Source organism: Trichosurus vulpecula, chromosome 5, assembly GCF_011100635.1.
Source record: "Trichosurus vulpecula isolate mTriVul1 chromosome 5, mTriVul1.pri, whole genome shotgun sequence".
Lineage (NCBI taxonomy): Eukaryota > Metazoa > Chordata > Mammalia > Diprotodontia > Phalangeridae > Trichosurus > Trichosurus vulpecula.
In genome coordinates, this window is record NC_050577.1 from 189,264,605 (window position 1) to 189,283,468 (window position 18,864).

At 34.5% G+C, this 18,864-nt stretch overlaps 1 protein-coding gene across 4 annotated transcripts in view; it reads left to right on the forward strand.

Annotated features, from left to right (window-relative positions):
* Positions 1-18,864, forward strand: part of EPS8 (epidermal growth factor receptor pathway substrate 8) — a 263,944-nt gene that overhangs the window by 72,856 nt on the left and 172,224 nt on the right. Inside the window, exon 1 of one of the 4 annotated variants that reach the window (XM_036760032.1) lies at positions 16,435-16,458. The exons of the other annotated variants lie outside the window; for them this stretch is intronic. The gene's annotated coding sequence lies outside the window, so the exon portion shown is untranslated. Of the gene's footprint in view, positions 1-16,434; positions 16,459-18,864 lie in introns of those variants that run through there. 4 annotated transcript variants of the gene reach the window in all.

The window sequence follows — 18,864 nt, forward strand, 5'->3', positions numbered from 1 at the left end:
AATCTTAATAAGGAGCAGGTGTGGCCATGTTATTCCCCTGGTCAGAAACCATCAATGGCTCCTCATTGCCTATGGGAGAAATGAAAACCCCTTAGGCTGGCATTTCAGGCTCTTCCTTTGTATTTCAGAATTTTTGTCTTCCTTCAAAGCTCAGCTCAGGTGCTGCCACTTCCATGAAGCCTTTTGTGATCCCTTCCCTCCATGACCTGTCTCCTATTATTGCCCACTTTTACTTCAGTTTTCCTTGTGATGTGTTTTTTGTGTATGTGCTACATCGCCCACTAAAATACAAGTTTCTTAATGGCTGCAACGGTTTCTCTTTTCTTTTCTTTTCTTTTCTTTTCTTTTCTTTTCTTTTCTTTTCTTTTCTTTTCTTTTCTTTTCTTTTCTTTTCCTTTCTTTTTCTTTTCTTTTCTTTTCTTTTCTTTTCTTTTCTTTTCTTTTCTTTTCTTTTCTTTTCTTTTCTTTTCTTTTCTTTTCTTTTCTTTTCTTTTCTTTTCCTTTCTTTTTCTTTTCCTTTCTTTTCTTTTCTTTTCTTTTCTTTTCTTTTCTTTTCTTTTCTTTTCTTTTCTTTTCTTTTCTTTTCTTTTCTTTTCTCTTCTCTTCTCTTCTCTTCTCTTCTCTTCTCTTCTCTTCTCTTCTCTTCTCTTCTCTTCTCTTCTTTTCTCTTCTCTCTTTACTTCTTTTTTTTCCCCAGATTTAGCCTCTACATCTCTAGCACCTAGCATAATGTCTTGTACCAGCAGGCCGAATACTTGTTTTTTCAAAACTAATTGAATGTTATGTTATGGAAAATCAACATTGTTTTTATGCTTTTTGTTTTTCTTAGATGTATTGTTAATCTTTCCCCACTTGATTTATCATGAATCTCATTGAGATGGCTCTTTAATATTCTGAAACTAGATGTAGTTTAGCACACTACCACACCAAGATATGCCCCAGAATTAACCATCTTTTCAACAAAAAATATTCTTGGTGACCCTCTGGTTGTGAACCTTAGAACACTTCATTTTCTGAGGAATCCAAGTTGTGGGTGACTTAAAGAACATTGGACAGATAATTCGCATGATTGGCACAATTGAACAGACCCATATTTACAATGGTCTTGTGACTTATACTCAAGAAGTGGCATTTCACTAAAGAGATGTATTGTAAGAGAAAGAAGGAGACCAGTCATAGAATGAGAGTGAACAATAACAGATAGTCTGAGTGCCAGTGTATCTCATGAAATGGAAAAAGACCTAGAAGATCTCCAGTACATTGAGTAGATGTTCTTTCTGTGGATGAGACCTGGGATAAGAAGGGATGGTTGAGTGGACTTCACTGGTGCCCTGATAGAATGAATACTCCAATTGATGAACTCACAGATTCATTGATGTATTGAAGTATTATGTAGCATTAAGAGGGTAGTGAGGAAATTGTATACAACATCCCTTCAAGAATGACATTTTGCAAATCTCTTCAAGTCTGAGAACTCAGCAGAATATTAGTGGAAGGCAATATGTAGATATTTGATTAAGAATAAAATGGCAATTTGAAGTGGGGGTGGGGTGGGGAAAGAATACCAAGATATCTGGGGAAGACCTGAGTTCCAGTCCAATTTCAGATACTTACTTGCTTCTTGATCTCACAAATCACTTAACGTCTGTTCACCCTGCCTCTGCTAACTCAGCTGTAAAATGGGAATAAAAATAACACGTACTTCCCAGGGTGTTGTGAGGATAAAATTAGATAATATTTGTAAAGCACTTTGCACATCTTAAAGCACCATATAAATACTAACTGCTATTATCATTATAATCTTTTTTCTTGGGAAAAGATCTCAAGAATTGGTTTAGTTTAGAAACTAACTTATGCAAAAATAAATATAGTGTTCTTTTCACTTCGTTAATTTTTATTTTTTCTTCCTTGTAAAAAAAAAATGTACTCTTTTTTTCCTCTTATTTGTACCAGTATTTTAGCTCTTCATCTCATTCTCCTAGGCAATTAATAAATGGCTATTTTTAGTAAAACTTTAGAAAAACTTCTAGTAAAAATAGTATTTTTTTGTTCATCTTTTCTTTGACTGAATTCTGGTGGGGTTTTTTTAAACTGTTGAATTATTTTCTTCCCATGTTGTGTCCTTCTGTTGTACTTCCTACTAACATTTTTCCATGTGACCTTTCATTCTTGTTCCCACCCCAAATGCCCACCAATATAGTAGTTGTTTCCAATGGGCAAATAGCAATGCTAAGTTGGGAAGAAAGCAGTCCCAGCCAGATGGCACCGGCAGAGTTTTCTTCCTACAGTTTCTACCCTGAGTATAGTCAGTCTCGAGTGGTCATTGCTATTTGGATAGAAATGTTGGCTGATTGTCTTTCCTATGCTAGAGTTGCTGATGTCAGTTTCTTTTCCCCTGAATACCTTATATGAAAAATCTGGGTACATGACCTTCAGTGTCTACTCCATTGTCTACGTATTTAGTTTCTTGTTTAACGACTAAAAGCCTTTTTCCTGTTGGTGAATTGGCCTTTAAACCTCATAGAAATGACTAGAACTTCAATTCACATTGACACACCCCTATTTAAATGATTGTATGGTTAAGCGGTCAACTTTCCCTTTATCAATAGCCTTATTAAACTTCCTCAAATCACGTGTCATTATGCCCTTAGAGAAATTTGGTGTCCTCATGTAGTGTAACATTACTTGCTTCTATTGAATATGGTGAGTCAGATTCTTTGTTACCTTGGTGACAAGTAAATGGGTAGATGACTAATCTAAAGGAATCTGAGGTGTGACAAGCATTGCTTATGAATGGACCATATTCCAGGCCTTTGTGATTAAATATTTTTGTCCCACAGTCAGATATAAATATAAATAATATAAAGCCTAAGTATAAAGCCTGTAGTAGGTGGTCAGCAAGGGTTATCTACAACTTGAATGCGACATGGATACATTTTTCTCTTTATTTCAGTAAGCCACTTTGATAATTTCTATGTCATGTTGTCAGGGGTAAAAAGAATGTGGCCAATTGTTAAACTTCAGCATGATATGAGAGAGAGATTAGTATACTTCTTTATTTACACAACAGGTTAATGGGAATTAGTTATTTTTTCACAGAGGCATTAAATTTCTAGGAATGATTAGGTACATCAGTTTTGCAAAGCATAAAATTTGTGTTCATTCTGCTCAAACTCTCAATGTTGGACAGCTGCTTAGCTTTCAAAAAATCAGAAGAATAACTTATATAATTAGTTCTGGAAGGAAAAATTGCTTAGATTTTTCTGTTAATCCTAGGAAATCCTAAATCAATGTGTGTATATGTATATGTGAGATGAATAAATTGCCATGTGAAGCCTAATTTCAAAGAGCAGATTATTCTACAATTATTAGAAGTTTAATGAATTTCCCAAACTCTCTGTTACTGCCGTCTGTTACCCACCATCTTATAAACTATGGTGTGCAGAAGACAAGCTGGACTGGTTAGATAACAGACGCACTGACTGCGTGCTTCCTGACAATGTGAATATAACTAAAATTGCTGTGAAACTAAACTTGTTAAAGCCTTTTATTAGAAAGATACTAGAAAAATATTTTCTGCTCCATTTATTCCTAGCTCTTTGAATTTTTGGCATGCCTTTTTTGTTTTGAAAATGTTTTATTGATGTTCTTTAAAAAGGAAATCTTTGTTACTTTCCAATGACTCTCCCTCCACAACCCCCACCAAGAGAACTCTCCTCTTTAACAACAACAACAAAAAAACCCAAAGAAAATAAATAAATTTTTCATGCCTAAAAATGTCATTTCACTTTAGAGTTCCTTATCTCTGTGAGTCTACATCAGTCCTCTGAAATCATGATTGACTCTTGCATTGATCAGAGTTCTAAAGTCTATCACTTGTTTTCCTTTCCATTGTAGCTACAAAATTTTTCTCTGGTTCTGTTTCTTTCTCTCAGCATCAGTTCATAAAAGTCTTCCAAGTTTCTCAGAATTCTGCATATTTGTTATTTTTATAGTGTAACATAATGTTCGATGTCATCTGTATACCAAATTTGTAAAGAAATTCCCCTTTCCATGGTGCCCACTTTCTTTCTAGGTTCTTTTCTACTACAAAAAGTACTACCATATATCTTTTGGTTCTATTTTGTATTTGTATGCCCAGTGCTTAACACATTACTTGGCACATTGTTGTTGTTCAGTCATTTAGTCGTGTCTGCCTCTTTGTGACCCCATGGACTATATCACACACCAATATTGTCTGTGGGGTTTTCTTGGCAAAGATATTGGAGTGGTTTGCCATTTGTTTCTTTAGTGCATTAAGGCAAATAGAGGTTAAGTGATTTGCCCAGGGTCACCCAGCTACTCAAGTCTTCCTGACTCCAGAAGCCAGTGTTCTATCCACTGAACCACATAGCTGCCTCTACATGACACAGGGCAGGAACTTAATATGTGTTTATTGATTGATTGATATGGTATTTTTTTAATCTCTGTTTTTTACCTCTTTGGGGAATATACCTAGCAGTAGGATCACTGACTCAAAGGGAATTCATCATAAATTTTAAATAAATAGGCAAAAGCCCTGAGTGACTAAAATACTTAGAAATTTGAAAAATGCACACTTTTGTACACTCTGTGTGGGTAAGACATGTTCTTAGTATAGCCTTACCAATGAAGAGGATCCATTTTTGCAAATAAGGCATGCTTTTTCCCCTCCTTTAAGATAGCAGGGTACCCTTTAAGGGGTTTTAGTCCTTGTTTACCCAGAAAAGTTGATTATTATTTTAAAAAAATCATCAGTTTATTTTAAAGTACAGGTATGATTTACTTTTTTATATTTCATTTTCTTGATATGTTTAGTTTTCACATAGTAAGCATGTTATAGGCATTACAATACCCCTACTGCCACCCCCAGAATAGTCTCTGAAAAAATAAAAATTATGTAATAGAATGAGTATGACTGATGGTACATATCACTTTCCATATTTGTTGTTTTTCATTTTTTAACAGAATGAGAGGATGTCCTTTAACATTAATAATTTGGTAACAATATTATTCCTTGAATTTAATGTAAATTGTGTTGTCTTTTAGTGTTACCTTAATTTACACGGCCTTAATCATTATGCATATTATTCTTTTGGTTCTCCTTGTTTCATTTGGCATTACCAAATTCATTTTCCTATGTTTTTCTGGTATCTCCTTATTCATCATTTGTTGTAGTATAATGATATTTCATTCCATCCATGTACCACAATTTGTTCCCCAGTGGCTGAGGCACATACTTTTCCAGTTTTTGCTATTGCAAATAGTATTGCTGTGAGTATTTTTTGTACATGCAGAAAGTTTGTTTCTTGTTGCCTGGGGAATAAGCTCAGTGGTGGGATTTCTGAGTCAAAGGTTATAAAGAATTTAATAACTTTTCATGTGTAATTCTGGATTATTTTCCAGATAGAATCAATGCACAGCTCCACCAGTAGTGAAACGGTACCCATTACTCTCTTTCCTAAGAAGTTTTCCCAAATTTTACCATCTTCAATAACTGGATGGATTTGAGCTGATACCTCAGGGTTGTTTAATATACATTTTTCTGATTATTAGTGATTTTAAGGTTTTTCATTTCCTTATTGAGAGTTTCTGTTTCTTCTTATGAAAACTATTCATATCTTTGGACTTTTTTGTCTATGGGGGAATGACTCAGTCTTGAGGATGAGTACACAAAGTACAGTGGGAAAATGCATTCGCCCTGGAATTCAGAAGTCCTAAGTTCAAATTTCACCTATAATACAACCTCTGGGACTCCGAGAAACTCCCTGAACTTCCCTCTGCCTCAATTTCTTTCATTTATGAAAAGAGGAGTTTGGATTACATTAGGGATTCTTAACCTTTTTTGTGTCAGAGACCCTTTTGACAGTCTGAAACCTATGAATCCTTTTTCAGAATTATTTTTAAATGGATAAAACAAAATACAGAAGATTAGGAAAGGAACCAATTATATTGAAATATACGTCATCTTTTTTCCAGTTGAAGTTCACAGACCTTCTAAAATCTAACCTCAGGCGATCCTTAGGCTCCAGTTAAGAACCCTTGAACTAGATGTTCTCTGAAGTCCATTCCCTTTGTAGGCTATAAATCCTGCAATCTCTATGAAGTTTGGATTTAAGACTTTCTTTGCTCTCCTCTTTTCAATCTACTGTTCCTCTATTGGCTTTTCATTTTTCGAAAGTCTTTTCTGCATCTAAAGATGCAATCACACATTTTTGGGTTGCTTTCATTTTTTTATGGATTCACATTGTTGATTACCTAATGTTTAGCATAATGAATTTTTGATACAAATCTAGTTTGGTAATAATGAATTAAGAAAAAATATTTTTTTAGTGCCTTTGATAGATTTTATCTATAAAGTTGTGTGTCTGTATTTTTTAGTGATATTAGAATATAGGCACTCTTTCTCTGCCCTATTTCTCACTTTTGTTTTCATTATTAGGACCATCAATGGAGTTTGTTAGATTGCCTTCTTCTCTGTCTTAATAGTTTATAAAGCACAAAGATTATTTATTCTTTAAGTATTTGATAGAATTCATTTGCAAATTTATCTGTTCCAGATTTTTGTTTTGTTGGAGGAGTACTTTCAAATCATGTTCCCTTTTTCTTTTTTATGTTGGGTAGTTTAAATGTTCAATTTTCTGTTGTTAATTTGGGTATTTTTGTAGATATTGATTGATTTTAAATTTCACTTTTGTTGTCATGTAGTTGGGGGTAACTGTTTCTAATAATTTCCTTCTTATAAAGTGACTCTTCATTGTGTTTAGCTTTTAGCTTTCAATTGTGTTTATTTCTTTCTTGATTTTTCAAAGTTTCTTTTTTTATATGGTTTATTTGAGATTTTTAGCTTGGAAGATTTCTAGCATTTTAAAAGAAATGAACAAATAACCAATCTCCATCCCCCCACCCCCACCCCCGCCACCCAAAACAAGCAGTGACTGTCTTTTCCTTTCCTTTATCCCTGGTGATTAGAAAGTACCTGGTATGTAGTTGGCATTTAATAAATGCTTCATTGACTACTACTCCCTTTACATTACCTTTAAAGTTAATACAAGGTGTATTAACTTGTTTTTATCGAAACAGCTCAAATTTTAGTCTTGTCACATTTAGATTCCTTACCTTGGCCTAGTTCTTTGGATTCTCCTTATACTAATAAGGATTCTAGTTCAATTCTAGCTCTTTGGATTCTGATTTCACTAATACGCATACACATATCATATGCACACACATATGTGTGTATATATATATAATATACATATATATATATATACATACATACATATACATACACACACAGAATCTGTAACTAACATTCTTAGAATGTAAGGCACTGAGGATTTGACTGACTCTCTCAGATTCACATGTCTATTATTGGTCAGATATAAGACTTAAACCTACTTGTTCCTGAATGATTCCAAGGTGCATTAGTACTGTATTTGAGATGACAGTTTTTTTTCTTTAGATGGCAAAGTGAGCCAATCAATCTCCCCATTATACATTAATTGCTACAATGCTAGAAAGCTAAACAAGTACATTTGTGGTATCTCAGCATCCACACTAGGACAGGAAAAAGAGCCTGTGTACAAAACTTGTATGTCCAGATAAGTTTTATCAAAGAATAGTTTTCAGCTAATTTCCTGAGTGTAGATTATAATATGATATATATTCTTTAGGCAGACTGTGCATCTGTTGTAACCATTTTGGCAAAGGACATTGGGCTTAAATTATGCACATATATGTGTGTCCCAGATCACACTCAGCCTGAAAAATGGGATCTGTGAGTTGGCTTTCATATTTGTTTTTCAGTGTTACTATGGTGATGAATAGTGTGCTTAATTCTGTAGTTGGAATAATTCTTACATGTAAGGTCACATATGTTTCTCACTCTAACAGTTGCTCACATTTGGTGCAATAATTATAACACTGTCACTAACAAGCCATTAGTTAGAATATAGAACTAGCAATTTAGGAGAATTTGTGACATAAATAAATTTAATCTGTTGAATTGCCTTTCCTTGCTAGCTAGTGGAGCCTGTTTCATTCAAGCAAGCTTTCAGCCTTTCCATTGCCTTCAGAACTGTGCTACCCTTGTATGCTTTACATTTGCAGTTGAGGAAGTGAGGGGGAGGGTAAAGAAAACTGAGAAAATCTTTCTGCTAAGGAAGACTACAATTACTCATGATTTTAAGTTTTAAAGAATCATTTCATTGTGTTCACAGAATCTGCGATAGTGGGTGAGTTTTTTTAAGCTACATCTCCCATTAAAAATTGAAAACAATTTTGAAATAGTATAAAATATTGTAAATTTTAAGAAAGACACAAAACCAAAATACTTTCAGAACTGTCTTCTTATCAGTGCTGCCTCCTTGTCACATCTGCCAAATTGGAGTTTGAGAGTTTCCCATGTAGGGTCAGTGTCCCTAAAAAGAATCCCAGCTGTCCAAAACCATAGAAGGCTAAATAAGATCTTAAATTAGCCAGGAAAATAAGAACTTGACCTAGGCACAGTAGGTCCTCCTGGGAAATTTAAATAGTGAAACATTGTCCATTTGAACTTTAGAACAAGGGCTATACATATTGCTTCTGTAAAAAAGAAAGGGTTTAATATGATCATTTTACTATATGTTTAAAAGGAATAGCAAATTGTACATGATAGATTTGCAGTTTCACATACAATCATCTTTTTTATTATATTGTGTTTTGGAAATGCTTGTTTTATTCCATAAATTAAAAAAAATAGAATTAAAATTAAATAAAAGAAGGGAAATGATTAAGGAATGATAAGGGGAATGATTAAGGAAAATGATATAAATGAGATGGGGTAAAATATTTAGATCAGTGATTTTAGAGCAGCTTCAATTGCTCCATCCATTTAGGCAAAACAGACTAATATGCTAAAAGGCAAAATATGTTTACCTAGTAATTAAGACAAATTCCTTAAGGATTTCTACAAGGCAAGATTTTGGTCACCTCCCCTAAAGTTAGCTTCCCTAAAGCTGACTCTTCCTCTTATATTCTTCATCCAGTGAGAGATGATAATGGAACATGGTTTGGGATTTAGGGCTCTTGGGTTCAAATTCTTCATCTGATGCTTACTGCTTAATGACTTTAATCTGAAAAATGGTCTGGTTGGTTAGTCAGGAGCCAGTGGTAAAGGAATGATGGCCAGCAGTGGGTGGAGGCCAGAGCATTGGGCTCCAGGAGCCCATGATTGAGGTACAGATGCATGTGTCAGAATGACCAGGAATTGCTTCTCAATTTACCAGAGGACCAACCCTGTTTATTGGTGTATGTTGATTTTTTTTTTTTTGGAACAGAGTGAAAACTTCATCTCAGAGCAGGGATAATACTGGATGAGCATTGATATTGGCTTTACCATTCTGGATGTAGCTTTGGATGGATAAATGGAAGGACACCTTCTTCTAGGGAATATGGGTCTAGCATCTTGATCTTTCTTGTCAAGTTGTATTAGCATTATTATTATTATGTATTAGCAATGTATTAGTTTTTTTTTTTGCTGGGCTGTGACTCTGATGCTAACAAGGAGACACAGTCTTGCCAAATCTCTGCATTGCATATTCTTCTCTTTACTCTAATTTGACCCAAGGAGCTCTTATAGTCCTTGTGGCTCCATCCTGAGAATGCTGAATAGTTGGAACTGATTGTACTTCAAGCAAGGAACGTCTTGCTGGAGGTATGGTGGTGGACTATACCAATAGTGATATTGCTAAGAAGTTCTTTGTCTTTTTGAAGTTTTACAGGCATGTTGCCTAAGGAGCCTGGGCAGTGATTATGAAGATGGGAAAGAGGTGAAGGTGTCAGGTTATCAAAAGAAAGAGTTGGGTTTTTGATAGCAATGTGGAAATTGGTGAAAAAGAGCAAAGACTAGGTACTAAGGAAGAAGACACAGAGGAGGCAGAAGGGCAAAGAGGGCAAGGAGATCTGAACTGATAAATATTATATTGGTTGTAACTGGAGGCTTCAGTTTTAAGCGAGAGTATTCATCCTTCAGATTTCACCCAAAGTTCTTTCACTCCCTTTGCTAGTAGCCTCATCTTCAGTTAATCCAGTGCTTAGCACATAGTAGGCACTCATTAAAGGCTTTTTTGACTGACTGCTGGTTATTCATTTCTCTGTAGAGCAGGTGAGAACCTTTGATGATCCATAAAGGGCAGCAAGTGCAAAGACTTGGAGAGGTGGAATATGAAGTATGATGTGAGACAGAGCAAGTAGTTCGGTATAGCTGGATTGTAGAGGGCATTGAAGAGAAACGTGTAAGAAGAGTATATAATATAGGAAAGGAACATACTGTGAAGAACTTTAAAAGCCAAAAGAATTTCTGTTTTATCCTAGAAGTAGTAAGGAGCCCATAGAAGTATAGAGGAGTTAGTCAGACCTGTGTTTTCAGAAAACCATTTTGGCAGCTGAGTAAAGATTAGATATGAGTGGGAAGAAACAAGGCAGGGAGACCAGTTAGGAGGTTATTGCAGTAAATTCAGGTGACAAGTGATGAGGCCTGAATGAGAGTGGTGACTGTGTGGAGAGAAGGGGAAACACATGTATGATGTCGTAGCAATAGAAATGACAATGTTTGGCAACTGATTGAATATCTGAGATAAGTGAGAATGAGAAGTCTAAGGAGGACACCAAGGTTGCGATGCAGAATGATTGAAAAGATAGTGGTACCCTCAACAGTAATAGGAAAGTTGGGAAGGGAGTGGTTTGGGGAAAGGATAACGAGTTCTTATTTAGACGTATTGAATTTTGGATGTCTGTGGAACATCCAGTTCTAGATGTCCAGTAATCAGTTGAGGAAAAGGGCATTGCAGCTCAGTAGAGAGACTAGGGTTGTGTATATGTATATCTTGTAGGCATATGCCTAAAAATCATAATTGTACCAGTGACAGCTGATGAAATCACCAAATCTCTAGATTTCTACATCTAGAGGATGTAGAAAGCACCTTGGGCTGCCCTCAGTGGTGTGACATGGATGAAGTTCCAGCAGCATAGCCTAAGCTCCTCACCTAGTAGGAGGAGAATAAAGGCAGAGCAGTGTCAAGTAAAACTTGAGAAGAGAATGTATCTAGGTGGCTTGCTGTATGACCCTTGGCAAGCCAGTTAACCTCTTTGGGTTTTAGTTTCTTCATCTCTACCATGAAGATATCATATCTCTGCCTTTTAGATCCCTGGCTTCCTTCAGGACAGTTCAAATACCACCTTCTACAGGAGACCTTTCCCAGTTTTCCCCAGTTGCTAGAATCTTACCCTTTACAGCTATCTTCTATTTTTTAAAAGAAGTTTGCTCGTTTCTATTTATTTACATGTTCTTTCTCTCATTAGAATGTAAACTCCTTGAGGGCAAGGAATGTGTTTGCCTTTCTTTGTATCCCCAGTGTTTAGCTCAGTACTTGCCATATAGTAAGCACTTAATGAATGTTTATTAATTGGCTGATAAGAAAATGTTTAGTACCTTCATCATAACATTGTTTGGGTGCTTAAATTAGATAATATATGTAAAAAATTTGGTAACCTTTAAAATGCTACATAAAGATGTTATTGTTTCATGAAAGTCTCCCTATATTTCTTTACATTCTTCATATTTGTCATTCTATGTGATACAATAATATTCCATTGCAACATAATTTATTCTGTTTTTCTTCTATCATTGGGCACATAATTTGTTTTTTTTTCATTTACAAATGGCTTTCCTATGAATATTTTTATACAGATGGGCTTTTCTTGATTCAGTAACTTCCTGAGGGTATAAACTCAGTAGTGTTATCATTGGGCCCAAGATATGTATAATTTTGTAACTTTTTTTTGCACAATTCCAGATTGATTTCAAAAACAGTTGGACAAATTCACAGCTCCATGAGCAGTGAGGAACATTTCTATTTTCCCATAGTTCTTGCAATATTGAAAATATTCAACTTTTACCATCTTTTTCAATTTGATGGGAGTAATGTGATAATTCAGAGTTGTTTAAATTTGCATTTTTCTGTTAATTAGCACTTTAAAGTTTTCACATGCCTGTTGAAAATTTGCATTTTCCTTTTGCAGACTTTTTGGTTTTGTTTTGTTTTTGAGGACCACTTATCTATTGAGGAATGCCTGGGTCATAGCATGGTAGATGTAGAGTTGGGTGGAACTTTACAAGCCATCTAATGCAAACCCCTCCTTTTACAGATGAGTAACTAAGACATAGGTTAAATGACTGGCCTTAGATCATAGAGATAAGTGGTACAGCCAGTATGCAAATTCAAGATCTTCTGACTTGAAATCTAGTATTGTATCTACTGCATTACATTGGCACTGAATCTTATAAATTTGTATCATTTCCTTGTAGATTTTGGATGTCAGACTTTTAGATGATTAATGCAAAAATTTTCCTCCTGTCCATATCTTTTCTTATTCTAACTGCATGGATTTTATTTGTGCATAATTTTTATATAACCAAAGTAGTCTGTTATGCCTTTTATAATTGTAACTGGGGACATACTATCCTAAGGGTGGTTATAAATTCTCCTCCTTCCTATAAGTAGTGAAAGAGAAATAGATTTTTAATGATATCTTTGGTTTTAACATCACCTACAATTTTTGCTGTATGTCTTCCCTTCCTTCTTCCCAGAGATTCATCTTTTATAACAAAGAATTAAAAAAAAAGATGAACAAAAGAAAAAAATTCAGCAAAACCAATACATAGGGAAAAAATCTGGAATTACTTGCAATGTTCCATACTTTTGTACCCCAGTTCCTGCAAAGGAGCCAGAGAGAGAAGTACCTTTTCATATCTATTTTTTGTGACCAAATTTGGCCTTTATCATTTTTTTCAATGTTCACCTTCAAATGTTTTTTGGTACTGTTCTTTCCATTTATGCTGCTATAATCATTGTGTATATAGCTTTCCAGATTCTGCCTACTTCACTTTGCATCAGTTCATATAAGTCTTTCTATGCTTCTCCATATTCATCATGTTCATTATTTCTTACAGTAGAGTAACATTCCATTACAATCATGTGCCACAGTTTGTTTAGCCATTCCCTAACTGATGGCACCTACTTTTTAAGTTCTTTGCTATAAGAACTTAAAATGTACCTATAAAAATGTGTACCAAGATGTTTACAGCAGCACTTCTTATGGCCTTTTTATATTTAGATTGTTTATCCCTTTGGTATTTATACTGTCAAATGATTGAGCAAACCCATTTTAGACCAAATTTTTATTTAGTTTTTTTTCACAGTTCTTAGTAAATAGTTCTTTCACCAGTAGGTGTTCTATGGCATTTCTTCAAAACTAAACAGAATCAGCATTTGTTCCTAAGTTTTAATTGTCTATTCTATTATGTAGATTGCTTTTAAATGTTTTCGTCCAGTAGTGATAATCACTACTATACAATATAATTTAAGTTTTGATAACACTGACTCTCCTTTATTAATTTTTTATTGTTTCCCTTGATAGAGAGAACTTTTTGTTCCATATGAATTTTGTTCTTTCATTTAATTCAGTGAATAAGTATTTGTTATCCCTTTAGTAATTTGATAGAGTATTAAATCCATATATTAATTTGGTTAATGTCATTATTTCTATTATTTTGCCTTAGCCTAGTCATTAAAATGGAATGTTTCTCTTCTTATTTTGGGCTTTTATTTAGTTCCTTACCTAAGGAAATCGGTCGTATTTGTTTCTTTTTTTTTACTTTTGCTCCCAATACTTTAGATGATTTGGTTTGTATAATACATCTAAAGATCTTATCTGTACTTTTTTTCTTTAATCATTTTTGTTTGGTTTTATATATGTGTATGTGAGTGTATGTGTGTGTTTCTCTGAGAGAAAAGAAGAGAGAGAAAGAGAGAGAGACCTGGCCTTGCTTTTCTTTCTTTCAAAATTGTTTTGTAGTTGTATTTATATAAGTCTTACATATAATTTGGTTGGGTTAATTCCAGGTACTTGGTGAATTTTGTTGTCAGATTTTTCTTTCTATCCCTTTTCCCTTTGTACTCCACCCCATCCCAGTAATATATCGGGATGCTCATGATTTTCATGAATTCCTATTACATTTTGAATTTATCACCTTTTTATTGGTTGCTTGATTTTTAAAGTAAATCATATCCCTTTCCAGCACAGATGATCTCACCTGGTATTTGCCTGTCCTCCAATTTCTTTCTCTTGTCTTTTTGCTACAGCTAGCATTTTTAGCATGTCAGATTATTATGATGACTGTAGGTGTCTCAACTTCATCCCTGATCTTACTAGGAAATCTTCCAGTATATCTCCATCATAAATACTGTTAATTAATTCTTGGTTTAACATAAATGCTTTTCAACATTTTAAGGAATATTCCTTTTTAATCCTGAACTTCTTTCTATTATTAACATTAATTAATGCTATATTTTATTGGAAGTTTTTATTTGTCTATGAATATATAATCATGAGATATAAAATGGAATAGTAGAGGGAAGGAGGAGGGTATAATATGCATTTATTAAGTGCCTACTCTGCGCAAGGCACTATATATTACAAAAATGTGCTTATAAAAAAGTGCTGTCATTCGATACAGAAAGCCTTGAGTTCAGTGCTTGCTTCTGGCATATATTAACTAAGTAAGTTACTTTAACCTCTCAATGTCCCAGAGTATACGTTCTAGAGCAGATACTACTCTGCTTTAGTAGAGGGAGTTTTCTTATTTAGCATTCCCTGCGCTAATTAAATTACCGATCTGTTTTTCCTTCTTCTCTCTCTCCAGATAGTAACATCAAGGAGGTTATCCTTTCTATTAATGCTGACAGTTTTCCTAATGCTTAAACATCTTTGTATTCTTGGCAAAAATATAAACATACTTTGGTGAATCTGTCATCTCAATGATGTGAGTATTCTCTCCATAAATATAGAGGAGAAGTCATCCACACTTTCTCACTCTGATTGAGTCTTTTCCCTTTTCTTTCCTATATCCTTTAAAGAATCCAGGTAACACCATGGATGCTTCATTCTGAGTCTTTAAACTTTTATGGATCCTAATGGAGCTTGGTTTTTTTTTTTGCCTTCATTGTTGCCATGTCACAAGCCCATCTGCTTTTCTGATCTTACATATACTTCTTGAGCATAGATCATCACTGAAAATATGGTGTATCTACTTGCATTCACCAGCAACACTGATCTCTGGAAGGTTGTTGCATTTGAAGATTGGTAATCATACAACATCACTGGAAAAATGTGTATGTTGAAAACCATAGGTCTCTCCACTAAGTAGCAGCTTGGTATTTTAGGCACTTATATGCAAGGCACTATGTTAATGAGCTAATACAAAGATTCAGTTGAGTAAGCATTTATTCCATGCCTGCAACATACAAGTCATCAGAAATACAAGTGTAAAATGAAAAATGGTCCTTACTCTTAAGGAGCTTTCATTATGGTAAGGGGGATATGACATTTACACAGAAAAATAAATGCATAGGGAAAGAACACTAATTTCTAGGGGACTCAGGAAACGCTTCCCCTAGGGCGGTGGCATCTGAATGTAAGTCAAGAATTCGGAGAGGAAGGGATTGATATAGTGTAGATATGAAGTGCATTCCAGGTATGAAATTGTGCAAATGCACTGAGATGGGAGATGAGATACTGAATTTGGGCAATAGCAAAGAGGCCAGGTTACCTGGGATATAGAAGGGAGTAGTGTGTGTGTGTGTGTGTGTGTGTGTGTGTGTGTGTGTGTTGGGTAGGGGGTTGGGGCGGGGGGGGGGACTAGGAATATAGGTAGGAGCCAAGTTATAGAGGACTTCAGTACTAGGCTTGAGGAGTTTGTGTTTTGTCCTATAACCAGCTAATGGGGAGTTGCCAAAGTCTTGATCAAGAGGATAGCTTTGACAAACTTGATTCTAAGATTATTTTGGCAGCTGTGTGGAAGGTGGCACATAGTGATTACTTAATAAATTCTTATTACTTACCTGTTGAAAGGAGAGAGCCTGGAAGCAGGGAGATGACTTAGGAAGTTGTTTAGTAGTTCAGGTGAGAGATGATTAGGTCCTGAAATTGGTAATAATAGTATGAGTAGAGAAGAGATAGATGTGAGAGGCATTATGGAGGTAGAAATGAAAATTCAAGTATTGGAAACTGATTGGATGTGGTAAGGTTATGGAGAAGTTGAGGATAGCACATAATGAACCTGAATGAATGGCACAATTGTATCATCTTAAGCAGAAATTAGAAAATTTGGAGGAAGGGGCTGGTTTAAGGAGGACAATAGTCTTTTTTGTTGTTTAGCTTATTCTTGAATTTTAAAAATTTCTTTTAAGTTTATTTTTAATTTATTTGCTGATTTTCTAGGTTTTTCTTTGGTTAAACTTCCTCTGTAGGTTATTAACTTTTTCCTTTGAATTTTGTTAATATTTTCAGGGATCTTATTTTTCCTCTGAAGACTGATTTAGCTGTATCTACCTAAAATTGGTATGTGGTCTCATTGTTATTCTCTTTAATACAATTATCAGTTATTTCTCTGATTTGTTCTTTGACCCACTTTTTCAGGGTACCGTTAATTAGTCTACATCAGATCTTTATTTTTTCTTTTGTTGCTGTTTTCATTGTGTTGCAATCTATAAAGGAGGTGTTCACAAAATTTCTCCTATTAAAGATTTATTATTTACTCATGGCTTACTTAACCCATTATTAATTTGTGTAAAGCTATCATTGATGTTGAGAAATATGTGGATTTGAAATGTTTGCTTTGAAAAGATGTTAGAATTCTTTTGAATCTAGTTTTTCCAACTATTTGTTTAGCCTTTTACTTTCCAAAAAAGGAAAACTATTTGTTTTTTCTTTTTGGTTATCCTTCTGTTAGATTTATTCCACTCTGAATGAATATTGACATTTCCTCCAGTTATTGTGGTACTCTGTCCTTTCACAATTTGGCTAATTTTTCCTTTATGAATTCAGATGTTATGTCTTTTGCTTCTTAATAATGCTTAAATATCTTTGGTGCCCTTAAGCATCATGTGATTTCTCTGTTTATGTCTTTTAATGTTGTAATTTTTTTATTGTTGCTTTGTCTAAATCATGCTTGCTAATTATTTTTAATAATTACTTGAAGCAGAGTTAATTTTGTTCTAGGCCTTCATTTTCTTTCTGTTCATGTCTTTATTTTTAAAATTTTTTAAAATATATTTGTCTGCAGCAGATTATTTGGTTTAGTTTAATTACCTGTTCTTCTCCCATTATCTAATTTGTAGGAGTTTTATCCATTTACATTTAATGTTCTAATTGTCAGATTTGTGCTCTCCTCCATCTAATTCCTTCATATTGATTTTTCCATTCCTCTTTGGTACCTCTGATTAGTTTTACTTGTACTAATTTGATCCCAGTCTTCTCCCACATACTCTCCTATGCCTCATTCTTCCTTGATCATTTTATTTGATTTACTTATTGTTATCTTTCTTTTTTTAAAATTAATTTATTTATTTTTAGCTTTCAACATTCACTTCCATAAGTTTAAAATTTTTTCCTCCCCAAGATGGCATGCAATGTGCTATGGGCTCTAGACATACATTCCTATTAAACACATTTTCACATTAGTCATGTTGCATAGAAGAATTATAATGAATGGGAGAAACCATGAGAAAGAAAAACAAAACAAAACAAAAAAGAAAATAGTCTGCTTTGCTCTGCATTCCAACTCTATATTTCTTTCTCTGGATGTGGGTGGCATTTTCATCATGAGTCCTTTGGAATTGTTTTAGGTCCTTGCATTGCTGAGAAGGGCTAAGTCTATCAAAATCAGTCATCACACACTGTGGCTATTATAGCTTTCTTTTTAAATTGTTTTTTTTTCTCTTTTTTAAAAATTTCTCTCTCCTAGCATAGATAAACATATAGTACAAAATCTCCCCTGTCCCTCTCTTCCTTTCACCCTCTGACCAGTTTACCCTTCTAAATTGAATAGCATCCATTTATGGTGTCTTCTTCTGAAAATTGTTTACTTTGACCTCCTCATTTCTTTGGTCTTCTAATCTGTTTTGAAGTCTAGTATCCCTTTCATGGGAAATACATTCTTTCAATTATTGTCTCTATGTTACTCATGGACGTTATGGATTCTGGAGGAAAAAGCTTTGCTCTTTCATTTGTCCGTTCAACAATTAATTCAGTCACCAGTCTCACCCATTCCTTTGTGTATGTTTTATATTTTGAGATTTCTGGTGAGCCTTACTCTCAATTCATGAGGAAGACAGTATGGAACAGTGGAAGTCATTCTCTGTCCCAAGTGTTCTCCTATTCCATGCCTGTTCATTTACCACTTTTGTATCCTAAGGCCTATATATACTACCTCTGGGCCTGTGTTGTCCTTGCTGCTCTAATTAATGGGTGCACCTATTGGCTACTAAATCTCCTTTTCTAGGGTAGGATGTGGTACTGGGAAGCATGGCTGTTGTTTGTGGGATACCTGCTTGTAGGGAAGGACTAAGACAAAAATCACAGATAATGAAAAATTGTAGAATGGTTTGTGATCCATATTGGTGAAAAACATACTTGGCCAAACTAGTGAAATTGCAGAGTCATCAAAGTAATTCAGTTGAATTCAGAAATTATTATTAAGTATATTCTGTATGTAAGATACCATACTAGGCACCAAGGACATAAAGAAAAAAAAATGAAACAGATTCTTTTCTCAGAAATCTTCTATCCTTATGGGGGAAGCAATCATATGTGTGTGTGTATATGTGTGTGTGTATGTATGTATATACTACTTGAAGGAGAGAGAATACTAAAAACTGTGGTGATCAAGAAAGGCTTTTCTTAGGAACTTAGTTAAACTTTGTTGGAAACTGAGGTTTCTAAGAGGCAGAGATAAGGAGGTTGCTG